The 18,044-nt window shown below is 33.5% G+C and overlaps 3 protein-coding genes across 13 annotated transcripts in view; 2 read left to right on the top strand and 1 right to left on the bottom strand.

The window, feature by feature from the left end:
- The window catches only part of LOC127837159 (uncharacterized), a 915,490-nt gene that overhangs the window by 702,373 nt on the left and 195,073 nt on the right, over positions 1-18,044 (bottom strand). The window lies entirely within an intron of this gene.
- The window catches only part of LOC127837163 (uncharacterized), a 768,625-nt gene that overhangs the window by 315,968 nt on the left and 434,613 nt on the right, over positions 1-18,044 (top strand). The window lies entirely within an intron of this gene.
- LOC127837168 (uncharacterized protein CXorf38-like) overlaps positions 1-18,044 on the top strand; it is a 142,233-nt gene that overhangs the window by 123,628 nt on the left and 561 nt on the right. The gene's annotated exons all lie outside the window — the stretch shown is intronic.

The following is an 18,044-nucleotide window of genomic DNA, read 5'->3' on the forward strand; positions in this document are numbered from 1 at the left end:
GCATAATTTTTTATGATAAATAATGTATGTGTTAGGTTTGGGCATGAACAAGTGTCAAAAATATCTTTCACTTGATACCGAATAACTGACAGACTTTTTTATCGATTTAATTGATTGACACAAAGTGCATTGAAATCTCTTAAGCATTAAGTCAACTGTTTTCGAGTTTGGCAGATATGATAACATTAAGACAAGTAACGGCGTAAATAACACAGTGTTTGGTTGTCCGCTATAAGGGATGTGGGAAAATAACGCATTATCATTCCCATAACGCACAAATGACGAGATAGCGCCGATTTGTGTGACACGGGAATAAAACAATTATGATACTCAACTCGTTCAACTATTGACTTGCTAGATCTTAGTTTTAAAATTTGATAACGACTCGTTGAAATTTCTGAAACCAGCGCGGACGCTTCGTTATTTTAACACATGTTTAAACGTGTTTTGATAAGGGATAATTTCAGCTTTATTTTTTATTTGAACAGTTCAAATCTTCACATGATTTATCTTAGTTTTATCTCTTCCATTTCTCAATCAAAAACTAAGGTCTGACATGTTAACTTGGGGTCATTTACAATGCAGTCGATGCATGAACTTGTAATACTTGAATCATAGTAAAATGTTTGTTTTTAAAACAAAGCATGTTTATTGTTAAATACGGCCGAAAGAGAATCCCGAACATTTTACAGATTGGCAGATTAATTTTGAATTCCACCCAAGATCTGTGAGGGGAGTAAACTATTAACAAAAGCGAGACCCACGTAGCATTTGTATAGATTGTTTTTGAATCATTTTACTATTTTTAATAGGATAAAGTGAAGAGCCCACTCATTTATTAGAATTTTCAATAGGTATCATGATTTTTTTTAATCAAATAAGTTTTTGTTTCAAGTAAACTGCAACAAAGCGATTGGACGGTTAAATAATGAAGGGTCAGTGTGGTAACTTTATATTATTTCGACACAAAAACATCACTTCTGATGACATTTAGCAATAAACGTTAAATGTGGAACTTAAAATATATATTTTTGCATTTACAAGTTTCTGTCATATATTCATGAAAAACAGTTAGAGAAAAACATTCTTATAGTAATATGATCCGTGTGGGATACATTTTTAGAAAGATCTGTGTGGTAACCGTTTTCCTTCGATGTACGGGTCAATTGTACGAGTTATCGCAATATATAAAATAAATACTTAATTTTGAAGTTAATTATTAACTTATATTCGCGCGTGGGCATGACACGCATCTATATCGAGAAATATATAAACATGAGAGTGATCTGGAGAAAACATGCCGCAATTCAAACGTACATACTGAACAAATGAACGAGAACTATTTTGTAATATTCACAGAAACTTATTCAAACAGAATAATTATTAGTGTTTTATTTTATGATGTTTACATAGTCGACTTCAATATAAATTACGGTTCCTTTAACTATCATTGTAATGGTAAAGAGCATATATATAAAATTTAGAATGACTAAAGTGCTGTTCGATTACTGAGTGCTGAGATAACATGCTTTTAATAGACAGGGACAATTTTTTTTTAGTTTTATGGGTTTTCCTGCTCTGAATAAAGCTGTAATACTGACCCGACCACAAAGCAAATGGACCAGATCCAAAGCCCTTTTTTCCTGTTTGTAAATTGCGGCATTTTTTTCAATTTCAGACTTACACAAATACACTTCTTGAAATGTAAATGTTCATGTACGCAAACCGTTCGATAATCATATTAAAAACAAGAAATAAAGTACCAATTGATACTCTGTATTAGTGAAATAGTGAAAAAGCTTACGACTATTTATCACCAAGATTAAAAAATAGCTTTTCTTCAAGATAAACATTCTGACCAGGTTTTAGCATGATTGAGTCATATATGTGGCCTTCCGAATGTTAATATGTATATAAAAATGTGAAATGCTGACCTAGTTGTTGATGCCACGTGCTCAATAATAAAGCTTGACCTAGATATTGCCAATATAAACCATTTTACCATGTTTCTTAAAGATTGATTAAAATATATAGCCCCTTTATTGTTTTTTTCTTAGATTTGACCTGGTTACCTAGTTTTCGAACGCAAGTGAAACAGATTAAAACTCGACTTAGATAGTGTCAAGGTAACCATTCTGATCATGTTTAATAAAGATTGGATCAAAAGTGCGCCCTCAAGGCGTAACTTGGAAAAAGTTGACGGACGCCGGATATTAGGTTGCTTCCAAAAATATGAAAGTATCAGGATATTGTTCTCCATCCCTATATTACATCATGCTAGTTAGAGAAAATCTGTAAAAATGGCTGAAAATAACAACATTTACGACTTGCTCAATGCTTTTAAAGTTTTATATAGGCATATGGTGATAGTAGCCATCACCCGATATTGCATGTTGTAATGTTGCGAAAACGCTAGTATTTAACCAAATATTTTCTTGTGGGGTTTGCATTTATGGTCATAATAAATTATTACTTATTAATTAATTTAGCTGTTTATTTAAAGTTTAACAATTAAACACAATATCAGTATCACCGCTCGAATGAACATAACCATAGGGTTACAATGTGATTGTGTACATAGCATTGTGTACATTAAACAAGTATGTTACCACATAAGTGTATGCCTGTAAGATATTATTCTGCTAATTAGAAGCATTGTAGGAGTTTGATGTTAGTCAAATAATAACGCAGCTCTATTAAAATATTAATTTTGATAAGAATTATTGTTATAGTTATTTAGCTGCTGTTGCTATTACAGACGATACAAAGAATTCAAAACAAGTACATATAGATGGGGAACAAAACTAAGTACAGCTTAGCTTGAATTTATAAACAACGTATGATTCAAATCAAGTAATGTATAGAAACTATACTCATAGTGCTTTTGTGAATGTACAGTTAGTTTTCGTTAGAAATATTCCTTCACTTTATTATTAGTAATATAGCTTCACAGGTCGAGAAGGTGTGGCAATATCATAGCGATAGTCGTGTTCATTGTTTGAAGTGTAGCACTTTTAGTCAACGATACGCAAGCGTGATGACGCCTGCATTGTCTAGAGTAATTCTTATTTGTGATTTTTTATTATTTTTGAAAGTGTGCTATTTTAAGGTTGTTAAAATTGGTGTTGCAGATTGAACATCATGCGCTAGTTATTTCTTGGAAATGCTTGCCATCCGGTAATATGAGGAGATTTTACGCATACTATTGTGTAAACCTAACAATTAATAAGCGTACACTGAAGTGCATACAATGTATCAATTTGCATTTTTATCATATACACGCATGTTCTAAGTCAGTTTTAACTTGATTTCATCCTTATGAACAATTTACAAATCATAGGAACAATTAACTTTTATAGACATGATAGAATTTGCGCGATCACAGAGGAAAATACTCGCCACATGTTGTTACGGTAACAATTAATCTTCCACAGGAATAACACATATTTCTAACGCATAATTAGTGACTGTGGATCCTTATGGTACGTCATATATATTTACACACATATTCATAAACCTATGCCATTGTCTCTTGCTTTGGGAGGTAGTGAGAAGAGAAAACATTTGCGTCCGTCTATGCAGTTAAGATTTAAAGCGGCATTTTATACATTTCGCTTTGTGGTTCGACCTTTGTTTTGTGTAAGTTTCGTGAACTAAAATTCATGGGTCGATTATTATTATTATATATCTTTTCATTATTTTAGTTGATTACTGTGTTATGAATTATATTAACTATGTTATTTATTACATATATTATTTATATATTGATTAGAGAGTAATTGCAGTTACTGCGTATGTGCAATAGAAGTGAATCAAATTTAAAAAAAGTTCAATTATCGAAGTAAACGTCCAAAACCGTGTGGCTTTGCATTATTGACATAAGGCTGTCGAGTTGAATTTTTTTTACCGCTCTATAATTCCTTTATAAATATCTCCAACAATTGTGAAAGGTATTTATTGGCAAAATTGTAAATACCTTGCGATTTTCAACAGATTAAAACGCACTATTCATGAGTACCTGGTAAATATTTTCTTATAAAAGCACGACATTTTGCCTACAAATTCTATGTATTACATAGACATTAGTCTGCTGACAAAAATACTTTTTAGAATATCGTGCACAGTCCACCTAATATGTAATTTCACATGAGCTCGACATGTTTATGATTAACTATTGTAGTGGGTGGCTTTCTGGCGTCCGTCGCGTGTCAGTCGTAAACCCTGTGCTTCAAACGTTTTTTCTACCGCACCGCCTCGCACATTTTCGTGCAACTTTACATGAATTATCTTCTTGTGACCCTACCTACATAAGTTTTCTTTTCGTTGCATGTGTAGGTCACCAAAGCTGAAAAATAGATTTTATAGAAGTCTTAATTAGACAAATCTTATTCTAACAAATCGCAATCGACACGTTTCAGGGGTTTAAAATGTTATGTGTAACATCGTCTGGTTCTCTTTGGCCTCAACGGAGTTTGTTTATATAATGACCCCTTGTCAAAATTGACCTCGCAACATGGGGATACATGATTTAAATAGACGAACTTAATAAAGAACTTAAACAATCTTTTCGGCAGAAAAAGCAAGGGTCAAGGCTTGAACATTTGGAGTATAACATGGTAAATGTATGGTGTTCCTCTACAAACTTAATTCAAATTATCTCAATTGGATTAACATTAGCCCCCATCCTCTTGGATGATTTGACCGCGTTATATGTACATTGTAAAAACCGCAATGCTAAGATTTTAAATATTTTTTGTCTAGCATTTAATGATGGTCCTCTTCCAAGTTTGTTCAAATCATGCCTCTGTTACTTTTGCGACCTGGCGCAAAATACAAAATATAATTATAGAAAAATCATTAGAGCCACCTATTTTTAACATTCTTCTTAAAGTAGTACAAATTGTAAATAAACGTGTAAAGTATGGCTACTTTGGGGTTCACTTTTATTGTGGCGTAGTACGAAAGCAATAAGAAAAGAACTGTTGTCTACTAGTAGAGCTTAAGCATGATATCTTGTAAAAAAATGAACTATTAAAGCATTTCGTTTTGTATTAAATACCTCTCCCCGTGTTCACAGTAATTTGTTTTTCCATGTATAACAAACAATATTTATGATACAAATGCGGTTTTCCGCGTCTCCACCTGGTGGTCTTAGGGATGACACTTGAACCTCCGTCAGTAAAATGGAAACCTAATGGCCAGAAAACAAATAAAGTAACCGTGCGTTTAGCTTCTTTAAATGTAGGGAAAACACATTCTAAACTAGAGTATGTTTTAATGTTTAACAAAATTACATAAAGGCTCAGACAGATCTTTGAATCTTTGAAATGGCATGTTTTATATAATCTTAGCTGTGGATTGTATTCAAGCCGGTCGGGTCAATATCCATGTTACGGTGTTAAATAATTAACACGGATGGTTGCCAGTCCATAACCTTAGTTTTCAATTAATCATTTCTGATGAAACATGGTATATAGCAAGCTAACACCAATTCCTAGTTTGAAGTTGTGTTTAAGGCTAGTCGGATCAAGTTCACTATTTATAAAAATAAAAAACAACGTTTTGCTCAATTACTTGCGTTCCGATATATGGATTGCACTACAAGTGTGTATATTGCTACTGTAATGAGAACATTGTTTTGAGGCCAGTCGGGTCAAAGTCATGTTTTCTAAACAAACATATATATAATGTTTTCGCCAAATGAATAAAATTTGGCTTTGTTCAGAATATAGTGTGTGTACATTACTAACATAATAGTTTGATTGCGATAACCTACTTGTTCGAAGTTAAAGTGAATTAATTATCATACCGTTGAAAATCTGGTTTCGTGGCGTTTGTTACATTTTTATTTGAAAATCTGCACATATGCATCATATTGTTCACTTGTATGTTTTGTTCTGTATGATTTTGTTTGTTTTGAGAATAAGCTAGTTTAAAAAAAAATATATTTCACATACACATGTGGTTTGACTGAAAAAAATAGTTAAGTCATTATCAAAACGTTGAAAATCTGGTATCGTGGCGTTGGTATATTTGTATTTGAAAATCTGCAAAGATGCATCATATTGTTTACTTACAATTCTTAAGTTAAACCACATATGTATGTGGAATGTACTTTTATCAAAACTAGCTTATTCTCCTATACAAAACAAAACATACAAACTTTAAGTCGTCTGTACTATGCTACATGTGCATGATTCTTGTTTTAATTTATGACAAGATAGCATGCAGTGGGGTAACATCCATCTTTTTTCTAACAACATGATATACAGGTTGATACCTGTTTAATCCCATATCAGGTTTGTAACATTACTCGACATACGTTGTGCACGTTAATAATGCGTTGAATATTAAATGCAAATTGTAAACAATATAACTATTGTTGCTGTGAGTTTGGGAGGAATGATTACATACAGGTAACGTTGCAATAACCGTGTAAATATAGTATACCTCGATTCGAACCGGTAAAGTCGTCATTGATTTGTTAAATAAAGAAATATATATCAAAGATTTACATAAATGTATGTTAATGCCTCCAATTGATTGCATCTTTTATGTTTAAACATTATCTTGATTGCATATCTATAAATACAAGTCTGCTTACGTCAAGTGTTTCGAGATGGAAGGAGCATACTATATGACCTTTTTGCACGCCAAACGCAGATTAACAACCCAATATACATGATATAATATCATTAAAACTAGACATCCGATTGCACTCGAATTTTGTATTTACGCATAACTGCGGTTAATGAAAGGGGTGTTTTTGCGATATGTTATTCAGTGTGTTATTCGACGCTGCGATTAAATAACACACTAGATAAACATTTCATGTTGAATCGATTTAGGATTCGTTTTTCTGTCATATACTTATAAGATCTCAGATTCAAACTTATATCGCAAATAATACGATATGTCGAATTTCAAGCTGACACTGCCATCGACATTCACCGGCGAACCAGATTGCACTTCATAATTTTTCTCAGAGCCGCCAATACACATCTAACTTCAATTTTTTATCTCAAATAGATATACGTGTAGATTAAACTGTGACACAAAACAACGACAAGTATGAGTACGTTGTCTTTTAATAATCTATAGAGCCATGTTGATGTAGTGATACGATTGATCGTATGAGATATCCATTCTGATCAGGAGAAAGCCATATAAAGTTGTCAGTTTATGAAGAAAAGTATTATATGTTGTCATGTCCAAATGTGTACTGCTGTGTCAACACTACTTGTAGTCAAAATATATGATACACGGTAGTTATTAACCTCTCTCAAAGTGTATAGCTTCTAATGTTTATTTCTATTAATTTAAATATTCATCATCTTTAATCATGTTTTTGTTAAACTATAAGATACTTTAAAATGACAAATACGAACAAGTGCTTTATATTTGGTTTCGCTGTGCTCTATAATACATAAATGTTTTCAATAAATAAATGTGTTGAGACTAATTGTAACAGGTGCATAGTAGATATCGCATTGTCACAGTCTCCGTCTTATTATCATTGATGAAAAACCAGAACGACGTACATGTAGATATGAACCAAGGCGATACTGTTTCAGCTTTTCTGTAATTAAATATTTATTTTCTTTTAAAGAACAAGCAATACAATAGTGTGATTACAAATCCAACCGGTCATAAATCTACAAAACCGTACTTAAACTCAATCACAAACAACATAATATTGCAGGACTATGTTTAACTTGTAAATAATACTTGTCACACAGGGAGTTTTAAACAAAGTAATGACATTAAATTGTTGTTTTAAAGTCCATAATACATGTTTGTCGAAAAAAGTTAAATATCAAAACAAAACAAGAATATTAATTTATAAGTCTAAAATGGGTCGCCTTCTTCTTCATTGGCAAAAGAGATATAACTAACTATTATTGGCACGTGTATGGAATGTTATGAAGATTGGGATATTATTTATAAATACTATATATTTACCTTAAATAAAAAAATATAAAGAGACAACAACTTTTAACTAAAATTACAGTATATAAACGTTGGCTCCACCTTGTATACATACAGGGGTGTTGTGGACAGACAGGCCACCACCTTAAAGTTGGAATATGCATAGGCTATCACTAATAAAACAAACACTAGTGACATACTACAAATACACAATATCTACCTGAATTATCATTAAAATTTCAGATAAAATATTTGCGACCGTAGAACAGTCAAACAAAAAATTGTGCTCACGACGTTGACATGAACCCACATTCGAATCGATCGCCAACTTTGCCAACTTTGCGGCATATCGTTGAATATCATTAACATAATGAATGCCCCGGAGATTACGTGAGTTAAATAGTCATTTTTGAAGTTGGTATATAAGCCAAAAAACAGGCACACAATCGGACATGCAGCCTTTGTTATGGCATGTGTGCGAAGTACCAGCTCAATAATTCGTAAACAAAGGCGGATTTTGCCGATGCGGGATTTAATTTCGGTTGATACGGCCTGTTATTTTGCTTATGTTCCAACTTAAAACGATCTCCCATCACGACTGTCTTTTTGTACTAGTAAGCGTATTTTATTAACTTGGAAACGATCCTCATGTTCATAGATATTTTAACGAAAACAACAGCAATGTTATTCCATCATGATTTCGCGTGTGTAAGCTTAATTAACTTCCTATAATGTATCCTTATAAACGATCATATATTGTAGGTGTATGTTTATGTCTACAGTGTAAGACTGTTTATATTTAAATAAATACATTAACAAGTAAGACTTCTGCAAAGGTTAAGACTTTTTCATTATTTTAATTCACATGTTTGTTGGACAGACCGTATAAACTTCTATCTTCTTTTTAATTTATATTCGAACATGTACTCGGACAGGTTATTGTCTCGGATTATTTTATTCTGTTATTTTAACATGAAAATATACAGGTCTGACTTAACGACGATGAAAAACTTAAGAATAATTATAAGGAAGATTGGTGGGTGCATGCTGTAATGATAACCAAAATGAACTCTGTTTCACTAAAATGCGTTCTGGGTGGAACATGTATAAATGGTTAAAACATCTCAGGAGGCTATTTATTCCTTTCTTTAATAACAATATAATTACAACAAACCCTTCTGTAAGACATACTGGTGATTTTTTTCCAAATGTCAAAGTATGTAAATGCGAAATCCAATAGAGTGCTTATATATATACGACTATTTAGGATCAGCCAAGAATGACTTCTTTAATTGGTGCAATACAAACGATAAACGGAAAGGAATCCGGAGTTTTCGAAATGTTGAAATGAAATCGTCAAAATGTTATTGGGTCAGTTTCGGGTTGTTTGAAACGTTGTCGCGAGCTAGTTGCCAAACATAAAGGTTCTTTGATCTCTTACAGTAAATCAAATTTAGCTGTTAATCCCTCATACCGTAATGTGATATTGTTTTGCATGAGTAATGATCTAGTCCTTTTAACATATATTCAATGCGATAATTTATGTAGAAGGAAAATTAAATACCAAAATCATGCCTTAAATTTTATACATTCAGGGAATGCATACTTTTGGTTTACGTATGCGGTTGCATACGCATTGTGGGTTTAAATTACTGAAAGAAAATGTATCAAATCATATAATGGTAAACGACTCTTGATATGTAGTGCAGACACTATTTAATTAACGAGTTAGGTGTTCCGTCTGATATATCAGTTTACTTTGTCACTTAACGAAACACACGCAGACATTAAGCGATTTACAGTACATTGCAAAAAAGACAGTAAGTTGACGTGTTGTTTTATGCGTATTGAAATTTACTTATACGCAATACTTTAAAATAAATTCCAAAACCATAAAATCAATTTAATGAACATACAAATCGTGAGAAAGTTTACCTTAAAATTAAGCACACAAACAAGTAAGTCATTTATATAATAGCAAACTCAGATAAGACGGCGGTTATATTACATTCGTGTATGTTTAAAATAGGAACGACAACTTTTCTGAGATTGATAGCGGACTGCATAACACTTAACAAAAGAAACGAGATGCTAAGTCGGGGAAACGAGAAACATTTCTCAACTGGAATACCGTACGTTACCGATGTGCTGTGAGTTTGCTTCGAATTGTAGGCGACTAATTCGAAATTAACTGACACTAAAATTTTCCAAATGGAATATCTTTGCTTGTGGATATACGGTAGAACTTTAATAGTATGCATTTATAGCTGTGCTTTATACTTGTCAGTACCTTTAAAAGATGGTGTTCGGTGAAATTGTGTTTCATTTGTTTACTCTCTCTCTCAGAGAGAGAGAGAGCGAGAGAGAGCGCGCGAGAGAGAGAGAGGAGGAGAGAGATCGAGCGAGAGAGAGGAGAGGAGGAGAGAGATAGCAGAGAGAGGAGATGAGCGATGAGAGAGAGCGAGCGCGAGAGAGAGAGAGAGAGCGAGCGAGCGAGCTAGGAGCGAGAGCGAGAGTAGAGAGAGAGAGATAGAGAGAGCGAGAGCTCGCGCGAGAGGAGATAGAGAGAGAGAGAGAGCGGAGAGAGAGAGGAGAGAGAGAGAGAGAGAGAGAGGAGAGAGAGAGAGAGAGAGAGAGCGAGAGCGAGAGAGCGAGATAGAGAGAGAGCTCGAGTCTCGAGAGAGAGAGCTCGAGATCTGAGAGAGAGAGCTCTCGAGAGAGAGAGATCTCTCTAGAGCTCTCTCTCTCTCTCTCTCTCTCTCTCTCTCTCTATCTCTCTCTCTCTCTCTCTCTCTCTCTCTCTCTCTCTCTCTCTCTCTCTCTCTCTCTCTCTCTCTCTCTCTCTCTCTCTCTCTCTCTCTCTCTCTCTCTCTCTCTAGCAGCAGTAGTAGAAGTAGCCACAGAATAAGTAGTAGTAGACGTAGTAGTAGTAGTAGTAGTAGTAGTAGTAGTAGAAGTAGTAGTAGTAATAGTAGTAGTAGTAATAGTAGTAGTAGTAGTAGTAGTAGTAGTAGTAGTAGTAGTAGTAGTAGTAGTAGTAGTAGTAGTAGTAGTAGTAGTAGTAGTAGAAGTAGTAACAGTAGAAGTAGTGGTAGAAGTAGTAGTAGTAGTAGTAGTAGTAGTAGTAGTAGTAGTAGTAGTAGTAGTAGTAGTAGTAGTAGTAGTAGCAGCAGCAGCAGCAGCAGTAGTAGTATTAGTAGTCGTAGTAGTAGAAGTAGAAGTAGTAGTAGTATTTCTAACCGACTTCTGTACCAGTGAATTTCTTGTACTAGTAGATGCATATTAACACAATTATAATGATTTTTATAATTTCAGGCTGACTGCGGACTTTGATATCATTGATATTTGAAGATGATTTGAGCGCCAAGAATGGACAATATGGATTTCAATGAAACAGAGACGTGTTGTGTCATAGATACGTATGTTACAAACTTATTAATTCCGTTCTGTTTATGCGCGTTAATAGGTATTGTTACATATCTGACTCAAAGATGTTTCCAGAAACGTTTCAGAAAACATCATATAGAAGGAATAAACACAGGTCACAACATAAGCACATCTCCGACTGTATTCTATGAATGTATAGATGCCTCTGTTAACGATATTGCTGCTGAATTAAAACCAATGATTAATCAAAGCCCTGAAACACATTTATTTACTCGTCAGTTCTGTATAAATGTAACCCCCTGGGGCAAGTACAGTTTTGTCCCCAAGGACATGCTTCAAGCATACATAGAGAATACTAATAAACTAGGTTACATACCAAACATTTAATCCATTACCCTTGTGGACTCAAATATGAAGATTTAACACGAGTACTTTTCAGATTTTTATTTTTATATCTAATTACTTATATATGCAGCGGACCGAAACAATTTGTAAAACTTCTCAAGATGGTCTCCCAAGAATCATTAATGTATTTTTTTTAATCTGCCAAGCAAGTAAGAGCAAATGTCGTTTGAATAATATGTTGACGCACAACGAATGAAGCACGACGGACGACGCACGACGGACAAAACACGTACACAAATCTCTAAGCACAGACTGATATGAAGACTGATCGTTTAATTTTGTGATGAAAAGTATATTGAGTATACATGTAAGAGGTATGAAGAATGTTTTGTGCTTAGTAGAAACATGGAATACATAGTAAACGCAAATAAACGCATACGTGTATAATACGATATTAAATGGCGCATTGATCTCTTTTGAAACAGTTGTGGTTTACTGATCTGTTGATTAATGTGTATTTCGAATCTTCATAAATAAAGATCTTTAATTAAAAATAATGATTTAGAAACTAATTGTTCGTGAAGTATATGCCTATAGGGCCCGGTGCTTTGAAATGTTATACTATTGTTATTATCTCCACTATTATTTTTGCATATATAACACTAATAAACAGGATAAATGCCTCATTAAATACACAGTACCTGTTTATCTTATTTTCCACTGTCTAATCAGTTGTCATAATTGTATTATCTGCACTCATGCGTTTAAATAATCAGATAAGTCCTCACATGTCACATGGCGATGCCACATTCTGGATTGTCTTTCAAAACAAATGTTAACAATTTACGCCGAGCTTAGACTTTTCAACGCAACATGTTTTACTTTAATGACTGCACGCTTACAGCGCTGCAACCCTGCCGCCAAGGTTCGTGTACATGTTTATTGATATAAAATGTTTAATTTTTAAATTAATTTCATTCTTAAACTTCAAGTTGCAATTATGTATCACTTTTGTAATTGCGCAATGGACAGCTGTTTTTCCGCACTCGATGAATCTACTTATATATTATAGTATGTAAAATTATGACATCTTTCGAATTTTTTTTAGTTCTCTCTCTCTTAATGATTAGTGTGATTTAATTCTATACTATCCGACGTTTGTCCGTCCGTGTTTCATTCTAATTGCTTCAGTCCTTCAGTGTTTTAGTATAGCTAATTTTTATTATTTGAGTGAAACCTGATTTAAACCTGTTTTTGTTCTTAAATTGCTAATCTTTTTTGTTTAAGTACAATGCTTACTCTATAACTTTTCAAACGCACGTGAATTCATCAGGCGTTCGACTTAGAAAACGAGTTATTGAACTTGTCTCCTTAATTCAAATTACCCTTCATGTTATTAAAGTGCATGTCATAAGTATTGGGACATATATATTTTCTGAATCCCCTTGATGGTTTTTGCTAATAAAATATTTAGTATTTATTGTTTCTTGTTACAAACATAAAATACATCCTGACCTGACAAACTCTCCCAATTTCTTCATGGGTAGATTTTTAAAAATAATTTTCCTTTTAGTTTTAAGCTTTTAACTTGTACTGGCAGAATCTTTATAGTGTTAAACTCGACTTCAAGAAGATGCTAGGTATTTTCAGCGTTCACCTAATATGCTTTTAGAGAATCATATGGACAAGCGTTTTACTCCTTATTTTAATTCTTTCAGATAGTTTGTTAACCATTTTATTGTAATCGATCGTCAATATTTAATTTTACTTAAACACCGTAATCCGTTTAATTTAATCTTATTTCCAAAAGCCTGGTTCACGTTTAGATTGGGATTCAATCTTGATAGATAGTGTCATATATAGGTCGATTGAATTATTGTATGGGTAGTATCTCTTTAAAGTGCACGGGGAAACTACTTCTATCTTAGCAAGACGGTACGACTCTTATCACTAAGATTTTTTTATCTTTCAGTAAACTTATGTTAAGTAGGATTTAAATATCACCAGATATCTATCATTTTATTGTTTTAAAGATTATTTTGATTAAAATAAACTTACTTTAGAACTTGAGGAAACTCTATCACTTTTACCGTTCATTTCGTTAAAATCTCTACCTATGCTATACCATGTGAATTTTCAATTAATAAGTTTGAAATAAAAACATTTAAATGCGTATCGTTGTGGAATTATTATGGTTATTGTGTGTTTTAAGTGCATAAATATTACTTAATGATACTATTACATGTTCATCGAAAGAAATCTCTCATTTATATCTTTACAAGTATAAGTTACTGTTGACTGTATGGCTTTCTTAATTTTGATTTATACATTTTACTTTTGTTTTCTCCGCGTGAGTGGTAAAGATCCCACACCCAACAATTTCCATTAAAAAGCTTCTAACTCTTTAGTTAGGTGTATCTTCTGTCAAAAAATTATTAAGTCGTATCAATATGATAGATATCGTTTGATTGTGTGCATTTTAAAAGGGCTTTTAAAAAAAGAAGATATAATATAGAAAACAGTGGCAATTCTACGCAGCACCGTAGTACACCACACACCGATATGAAATTGCTAACTTGTAGAATACTATACTCTAAATATTAACATGCTGGGCTAATCGTCGGTATGGCAGGTCGCACAACTCGTTTAAATCCCCAATCCTTTACATTGAACGTTACAAAAGGTTGACCTCACCTTTTATCAAATCACTCGTCCTTCGCACTCGTGTGAAACCCCTTAACATTTGAACTTCCGGCCGCGGGTTATTATTATTTCTTATCCTTCTCCTCATAACGTTTATGCATTCATTATCACTATGTATATAAAGTGCTAGACAATCTAAATACAACCGGAGTTATACATATGCAAATACCAAATCTATTCGAATAGCATATTTGTTTTTATATTACAGATTCCATTCAAGCAGGCGTGCGATTCTTAACAGAACATGTAATTACCTTTGACAATTGAGCTCATATAAATCAAAATGTCGAGTCTTTCTGATGTGTTCACTGAGAAAGAAAGGACGAACTGGCTGAAGGCGTGGTTGGCAGTAGACATAGCAAAGTCTGGTTTAGAACCATTCGTGAAAAACGAGGCTAAACTTGTACAAGCATGTATGTACAACACAATCTCGTCCGGTGGACAGGCACCGGGCACATGTAATGGTTGTTTGACAGCGAACTTGCTTAAATGCCCCACTCCAGGAACATGCAATAAACGAGGAGCACGCGGGACATGTACAGTTATGCATGATACCATTGCAAAACAACCCCGGCCATGTCCTTTAAACATATGCGACAAAGTTCTAATCGAAATTGAAAAGGCACATCATTATACAAAACCGTCGTGGAGGAATACATCCGCGGATCAATGGGCCTCCAATTCTTGGCAAATAGCAAAGGCTTATATGCCTCCGGATGGTTATGCTGACAAGAGTTCGGTTAAAGAGACAGATTTCAACGGAATTATCAGTTTTATGATGAACTGCAAACACTTCGATTCCAAGTTTTCCTTTCTCATACCTCCGGGTAAATCCAATAATTCATGTCTACTAACAAAGGTAATAATATATTTATTGCACGCGTGTGTATATTCTTGTGTTGGCTATAAACTTGCTTAATTAAGGTTTTACAAATATGCAGTTTACAGTTTATTGAAGTCCAGCGTTTAACCACCAAAATAAGAAATAATCGCACATAGGCAGAGCACAGTTGGGACCCACATGCTCACTATTATTATGTTTACACGGTGTTGTTCCGTTAAAATTAACATCAACGTTTTCACGAAGTTTTAAGGCTGAACATAATCCTAAAAATATGGAAATAAATAGTTATGTTAAACATTAATTCAAAATCTATATTTAAATTAAACGTAGTGTTTGTATTTCAAGCTAAATACGGTGTTTTCTCTTTCTTTGCATGATTAATCAATGCAACACGTTTTATGTATAAGACGGTGTGGTAATGTAGACAAATCCTACACACAGTTGGATATCATATTGCTTCTAATAAAACTCTGACCAAAAGCAGGAAAACGAATATTTTATGCAAGAACACTTGATTGAATTAAAGTACAACATATCCAGTAAAGCATCCGTAATTTCACGTTATAATGATAGATTTCACCATTTAATATCCACACTTATTACAATGATTGGAATAATAAAGTCTCATTTTTCGGGAAATGACGGTGTTTCATCTAGTTTCTTTAAACACAGCTACCGAAATAAGATATATGCGGAAATATTTTTGTCTTATTAATTAGCTTTATAATATTAGACAAGAATGTGTTCAATTTGTTCGACTCATACAAGTTGAGTCTCGCCAATAAAGCTCGAAACTCGCCTTATACGAGTAAAGGGCGGCCAATATAGACAAAACACGGCTTATACTGCAAAAGGTTGGCCAATACGAGATTCAGCCAATCAGAAACCAAGAAAAACTCGGCTTATATGAAAATCTAAAAATTCGACAATTTTTGGTCGCCATTTTGTTTAATAGCAAAAACATGTAATTGGAAAGTGAAATTCAAGCTTTTCTTCTGAATAATATTATAAAGTTAATTAATAAAATTGTCATAAATTAGTTGAATTCATATTTTATTTGTTATTGAGCTTCAGACAGCCGTATTGTCCCTCGGCCTGTGGCCTTAGGCCAATACGACTGTCTTCAGCTCAATAACAAAGTTAATATGAATTCAACTAATTAATAACATTATATTATTACACAAGCTTATTGAGTTAGTATCAATAAGCTTAAATTTATGTTTACAGCTGTACTGCAGATACATCACACTTTCGTTGCTCAAACACTTTTTATTATTCAAATAATTATATTTCATGTTATGTTTTACAAATTTCAAAACATAGAACTATTGGGAGTCGAAATTACGAAACCACATTAAAGTTATCATGTTCAATAAACCAAGAGCAATAATTTCACGTAAATGTTGCACTTATTTTGCACTTCGGTCACTGTTTAGTCTGTATTACTTAACACACATTTTATGATCTCAACAGCTAAACATATTTCAAAGTTTAAAAGTGAACGGGTAACAGGACGTTCAAAATGTATTGCATGTCTGAAAAAATGATATTTTGTAAAAAAGTATAACCTAACGTAGAGATCTGATTTTTACACGTTCAGGTCAATAGATTATTATTAGCGTGCATTCATATTTTGATACCTTTTGCTTTAACCAATACTATTGAATATATCATATTGTCACATTGATGATATATAATGTGGAATATTTTTGAAGGCACGAGATATTGGACGAATTGTCCGACATTCGTCTCAATGTAAAGTGACAGACAGAGATCTCCAGGATATCTTTACAACACTGAATGACCTGCTGACTGACCCAACGTGTCTCGTAAACGACGGAAGTGCACAAGAGGCTGTGAGGAAATTAAGAGAGGTAAAATGTTAGGACGAACATATAACTGGTTTTAAATTACCTCACCATGATGTAAGTAAGACACTATAATACGCTTTGAAGAACAGAGGACTTTGTATTAAATCGAAATACATGTACACAAAATACTTGTATTAAACCTGTTTCTACATTTTCCAATAGTCAGATGTTAAAAGGAAGTCTTAAACGGATCTTTTCGCGTTTTGGTAAATTGACAAAATTGTAAAAAGATGTTTCAGATTCGCAAATATTCGTTTTAGTTATGATATTTGTGAAGAAACAGTAATACTGAACATTTACCATGGTCTAGTATAGCCATTATATGCATCTTTTGACGATTTTAAAACCTGAAAATTATAAAGCTTTGCAACGCGAAACGATTGAATAATTTGGAGAGATCTGTTGTTGTCGTTTAATTTTGCGAACTACGAAGATTGCGTGTATAAAGTATAAAATACGCTTCTCATACGTAGTTGGCAGGATGGTCGAGCGGTCTAATTGGTTGTTACTCAAGGACTCCGGGGGTCACTGGTTCGAGCCCTGCTGTGGGCTACTTTTTTTCCCTTTTTTAAATTTTATTCTTGAATTTTTACTGGAGCTTTTTAGATCCAATGTTTACATTTATCAATATAATGAATTTAATGACAAACTTCAAAACATGCCAAAATCTGTGAAAAGGCCCCTTTAATACATTATTAAAAACGAATGTCAACTATTCGCCTTCTGTTTGCAGCTTGCAAATGACGTATTTAAAATAACCACAGCGGAAATGATTCAATTATTAAAGGCTGCACAAGACACTCTTAAACAAGTCGAACATAGTTCACATAAAACGCTTGATGAGATTCGGGTGTACCTTAAACGTTGTAAGAAGGATTTAAAACAACACGTCGACACATGTAAACAGGAACTGGATCAACACACCGACAAATGTAAAGATGATCTGGATGGACATTATCGAAAGC

Source organism: Dreissena polymorpha, chromosome 7, assembly GCF_020536995.1.
Source record: "Dreissena polymorpha isolate Duluth1 chromosome 7, UMN_Dpol_1.0, whole genome shotgun sequence".
Taxonomy (NCBI): domain Eukaryota; kingdom Metazoa; phylum Mollusca; class Bivalvia; order Myida; family Dreissenidae; genus Dreissena; species Dreissena polymorpha.